Source organism: Scylla paramamosain, chromosome 1, assembly GCF_035594125.1.
Source record: "Scylla paramamosain isolate STU-SP2022 chromosome 1, ASM3559412v1, whole genome shotgun sequence".
Taxonomy (NCBI): domain Eukaryota; kingdom Metazoa; phylum Arthropoda; class Malacostraca; order Decapoda; family Portunidae; genus Scylla; species Scylla paramamosain.
Window position 1 is genome coordinate 10,162,501 of NC_087151.1, and position 5,787 is coordinate 10,168,287.

The 5,787-nt window shown below is 39.8% G+C and overlaps 1 long non-coding RNA gene across 1 annotated transcript in view; it reads left to right on the top strand.

Annotated features, from left to right (window-relative positions):
- The window catches only part of LOC135092863 (uncharacterized), a 4,314-nt gene extending 1,982 nt beyond the window's left edge, over positions 1–2,332 (top strand). Inside the window, exons 2-3 of the long non-coding RNA XR_010263187.1 lie at positions 697–869; positions 2,108–2,332. This is a non-coding gene — a long non-coding RNA (uncharacterized LOC135092863). The remainder of the gene's footprint in view (positions 1–696; positions 870–2,107) is intronic.
- Positions 2,333–5,787: the final 3,455 nt, after the last annotated feature.

Consider the following 5,787-nt stretch of genomic DNA (forward strand, 5'->3'; position numbering starts at 1 on the left):
GATTCTAATGACAGATTAACAAACTTTTTACATTATCAACAGGAGAAATACTTTTGAAAACCCGGCTGATCATCTATATGGCCTTTGAAAACAGTCGTGGTGAGAGAGGAGAGCGTTTCAGAATAAGATCCTTAATTTCAGTGTCAGTCAAGTCTTCTTCTTAAAAATAAATCAGCTGTTAAGTTCTGCAAGGACATCGTCAGCAGAACGGGAGATCTGAGGATGAGGAAGAACACAAAACACAGTGGAAGTGAACACGGTGTTTTACTTGACTATTGACCATGACTGTGTTTATTAGTATGTGATGCGCGTGAAGGAGAAATATCTCTCTCTTGATTCACCTTATTCAAGCAGACAAGTTATGTGCGATGCGGAGTTCCTTTCGCTTCTATGTTTGCAGTGACTCACCTCATGGAATCGTTTAGAGTATTGGTGTTAGTTTCTTCTTCACCATAATCATCACCATCTTGTTGTTGTTGTTGTTGTTGTTGTTGTTGTTGTTGTTGTTGTTGTTCTGGTTCTTGTTGTTCTTGTTGTTGTTCTTGTTGTTGTTCTTGTTCTTCATCTAATTATTATCATTATTTTTTTAATTACTTTTTATTGCCATTATCATTATTGTTGTTTTTTTTGTTTTTGTTTTTGTTGTTGTTGTTGTTGATTATCTATTTACTTATATATTATTGCTTCCCTACCCAGGGACATCAGAAGTACCTCAGATGATGTTGTCTCAAAATAATGACATTTCGAAACTGCTCCTGACTGCAGTGTTCTTATGAGCCTCCAACTAACCATTGCTCATCGCTGCGGTGATTAACTGCCTCTCCTCTTAATATGGCTGGGGGAGGACTCACCTGACCACACCATTCAAGGTAATCAACCGCTAACTGCCGGCCGTTTTCTAGTGCCATTCTTGATAATAATTGGAATGACGTGAACGAGTTGACAACCATCCAGAGAGAGAGAGAGAGAGAGAGAGAGAGAGAGAGAGAGAGAGAGAGAGAATCGATGGGGACAGGTATACAAAAAAGTATCACAAACGGATGGACAGACGTACACACAGATAGAAAGGCACACACACACACACACACACAAATGGTTGTCACAGACGGACGCACGGACTAACAAACAGATAGACAGACATAGAAACAGAGAGATAGACAGACTTTGAGAAGGAAGATACAGTTACAGGCAAACAAAGGACAGCATGGTGACCAGTGCATATCTGTATAATAAAGTCAGATGAATGAGGACAACAATGAGCTGGGAATGAAAACTGGTGGGGGAGAGGAAAGGAGGGGGAGACAGGGGTCGAGTGGAGGCAATGGAGGAGGATGCGCAGTCAGCTCTGACCAAGTTGTTCTGTTACAACGTCCGTGTGAGGTCAACAGTGAAAGTTGACCATCCAGCCGCCCCCCTACCCCCGTGTTCTCCCGCTCACCTCACTCATGACCGCCCTCCCGCCGCCCGCCGCCCGCCGCGCCCACCAGGCCTTGGATCATACTTTTGGATGCGCAGATCGTTTTCCTCACACAACTGAAGCCACATTTTTCATCCGTGGTGTTATATTCTGCGGCCCTGATCCTTGACACCTGCCCAATTCCATGACAGCGTTGGCATTTTATGAGGCAAGGCGTCATAAGATAGTGTAAACGAGTGTGCGTGTACTGTTTATCTTATTTTTCGATCCTTTCTCAAATTTTAAGGATGACAGCCATAGTAATAACACTTGGTAACTTTCTGCTAAACAAAGTATGGGTGATTCTGCTTTGCTTCAGTTTGATAATGCTTTGTATATATATATATATATATATATATATATATATATATATATATATATATATATATATATATATATATATATATATATATATATATATATATATATATATATATATATATATATATATATATATATATATATATATATATATATATATCCTTGTTGTTGCTTTTCGTATTCGCATTCTCTATCTTCTTTTATCCTACTACATAGTTCTATTTTTCTTATTGTTTTCCTATTTTATGGCTTCTACAGGATCATGACACAGGCCTTTGTCCCGCAATACTTACCGACCGGAGGCGTATTCACTCCTTTCCTCCTTTTCAGCTGTTGAAGCCAACCTGGAAGTGAGGATAGAGGGACAACTGAGCGTCCTTTTTGCGGTACGAGAGTCACGGTGGACAAGACAAGTGCTGATCGCTGCCAAGCCACACCCGCCCGCCGAGGACGTCACCGCGGAAGACAACTGGTAGCCGATACTTAGTCCAGGTCGTTTTTTTTTTTTTTTTTTTTTTCCACTGTTACGGAAGACACCTTGTACGTTCCCTTCCCGCCAGGCAGGTATGTTAAGTTTGTTTCCTTCTCTCGTTATGGTTAAGGTGTTGCAATGAGAGTATCAGTAGGCGCCATGGCTTGAGAAGGAGCGCTCTTTCTTAACGCTAGCCAGTAACATATGATTTCTATATTGTTATGACATGACTCAACAATGAAAAATATATGTATCAATTTAACAATAACAAAAATATAAACTAGTTCGATCTATTCCCATGCTGCATTATGCAACTATTATACACTATGAACTGCCTGCATTGTACATACAATTACTATGTACACTATGAAAAATGCCTTTAACAAAACTTACTTCTTCTCCAAATTTGTCTAGGGAAAAATTAAAAGCGTCAAGTCCAGCTGGGGTCCGTCACACAGTCATGCTGTCAGGAGTGACGGGTGACGGCGGCGGTGCCCCACAAGAGCCTCGCCAGGATGTCTCTATCTGATGTGCCGAGGGTCTTCCACGCACACCAGGTAATGATGAGTGAGCCAAGGTGACGCGTGACCTGAGTGATCTGATTAATACTGCGACTTGTAGCAGCATGCCATGAATACTAACACTGCACCTGTGAGGAGAATATATTCAGAAGTTGCAGTAATTTCAAAAAGTTAGATAAATATATGGATGAGGATGACATATAGTGAGTCTTCATTGTTTAGGAGCTGCCTTGTGTAGATCAACTGGTCTTTTGCGTTCTCTTTACTTTCTCATGTTCCTGAATTTAAGATTATAAGAAGGATATGTAGAGTATCAACACTGCATCTGTGCGAAAAATAAAACTACGATATTGTTCAAGTCGCTATAACATTAATGACAGAATGAATATATCGGGTTTTGGTAACGGTGAGTCAGTAAGAAAAGCATATTAAGATGATGATAACACTAATGAATATGAGAGAATTGTAGGATGTTGAAAACACCGTAGCAACAAGAGGGTATTGGTGACACTGCATGGGTAGGAAGAGTGTTGGTAACACTGTACCTGTAAGAGTGTGTCGAGGTGTTGGCATTGTAACTGTACAAGGGAGCAGCTTGTGGTGTTCGTAAACCTGCACCTATTAAAAAAAATCATAATGAGAAAGGAAATTAAGGTTTGTGCTAATGATAACACTACTGTTAAAAGGAAGAGGATGATTCCGTTGTTAATGACATTCCTGCATTAGGATAGTAACGTTAGGGTTGGTAACACTGCCGAAACAAGAGGATGTCTAAGGTGTTGGTATCACTGTAGAGGGAAGTGTGTAGGGCGTCGGAGAGGAAGAGGATGTGTAAAGAGTTAACAGTACTGTGAAGGTAGATATTTACGTAGTGTTGGTAACGCTACATCCTTAGAGTAGCAGTGCCCAACGTGTAGATGTTGGTGAAGGCCTGCCAGGTGTGATGTGCGGCGTGTATCCTGTGCTTATTGTAGAAAAGAGGAAAATATAGCAAGGTAATACACACACACACACACACACACACACACACACACACACACACACGCACTAACAACAGCAGCAGCAACAACAACAACATCAACAACAACAACAACAGCAATAACAACAATAACAACAACAACAACGACGACAATAATAATGGCGCTGTAATCCCCGCGTGACGTAAGGACTAGAAGGGAAAGGAGAGAGGAGACTCGGGACTCCCCTTACCTTTGTATTTTTTCCCTCATTAAGTGAGGGAATATTCCTGTTTCAGTGAAAGTATTAACAGAACCAGTTTTTCACCACAAAGAGCAAGAGTAGCAATATATACACGGCGGTGCATAGGGCAGTGTAGGAGAGCAGCCATCTCACGTCAGTGAGCAGATAAGAGTCTGCCTCTGATGGCTAAATCTGATGAACTCGTGTGTTAACGCACGCTCAGACTCACAATTATTTCCAGCTACTGGTCGTCACGCATCCACAACGGAGTGTAGACCGCCTCGCGGGACACCTTCCCACGTGGCAACAAGTTATGATAATTTACCAGCGAGATATATCTGATTCAGGAATTAGCTTTGCTTTCAAGCCGTAGAAGAAGTTTGAAATGAGTAAAACTATTTTCTATCGGTAAGCTTTTCAACAAATCTGGAGGCTGCATTGCCATCTATCAACAGATTTATGAAATATTTTTTGTAACGCTGCCCTCTATCGGCAGGATTATGAACTAGCAAGATGACTACCCTCTTTCTTGTAGCAGATTTCTGGACCATTAACACTGATAATTAGTGAAGCTATTTTTGCATATTTCTGAATCATTAAAGATGGTTCACTGTTAATAGCGAAGCAGCTCGCTTACTCTTATAATGAGACTTTGTGACGCCGATCTCTTTATCAGCAGATGCCCATGTGTAGCACTGGGCCATATCGACAACTGGAATTCCTCTCTTTTCTGTTAATGGAAAAAAATGTGTAGACAGATCCTCTGTAGAGTCCTGAGTGTTTTGGATGATTGTTTGGTCTCCAGCAACGTCTTTAAAACGTCTGTCAGATTTACATTCGTTTCATGAATTCGTTTGCTCTCAAGCGATGGACATAGTTTAAGAGCAAGCAGTCTTTTGCCTTTCTGAGCAGTACATTTTCCACTTTATGCGTGTTTTCTTTAGTTGTGGTGGCAGGAAAGGGATGCTTAGGGATTTCGGTAATAGCTTTACGGCGAGGCTGAGAATGCTTAAGGTGTTGGTAGCAGTGTGACAAGTAAAGGAAAGTGCTTGTGCATCAAGCTTTCCAAAGCACAATGTGTCTGCTGTTCACTATTGTATTGTATCTTACGTTTTATTAATCACATATCAGTTAAAGCAGTATGGTTGGTAACCCTTCATTCAAACTCCTTCTACGATTTTTTATTTACCTTTTTCATTTATCTATTAATTTACTTATTCGTATTTAGATCATTCCAGTTCTTATATCTTAAAGTTTTCTTTGATTTTTTTTTTTTTTTTTGCTTATTTATTTAGATGCTCATTTATCTTTTTATTAGAGATGTCGGATTGTTATAAAGATTATTATTATTATTATTATTATTATTATTATTATTATTATTATTATTATTATTATTATTATTATCATTATTATTATTACTGTCACATTATTATTATTATTATTATTATTACTATTATAACAATCATTAGTAGTAATAGTAGTAATGATAACAGTAATAGTAGTAGTAATAGTTATTCATCCATTCATCTTATATTATTTCACTTACATACTTATCAGTTTCTCTTCTGTACAGTCAAGACCTTCTGGAACGAGTGGGTGACCGTAATTCTGCACCACGGCCTGTAATCAGGAGTTCCCGGAGCAGTCCTGAACACAGCGGCGTGCCACGAAGGTTTGGTCTCCGCGCAGCAATGAGCCTGGTAATCACGGTCATTATCTCATTATGCAGCCAATGCCGAGCACGAGAGCTCGTAAGTACTGGGAAATGTTTACTCTTTAAATTGTTAAAAAATATAGTTAACGGCGCCCCTCCTCCC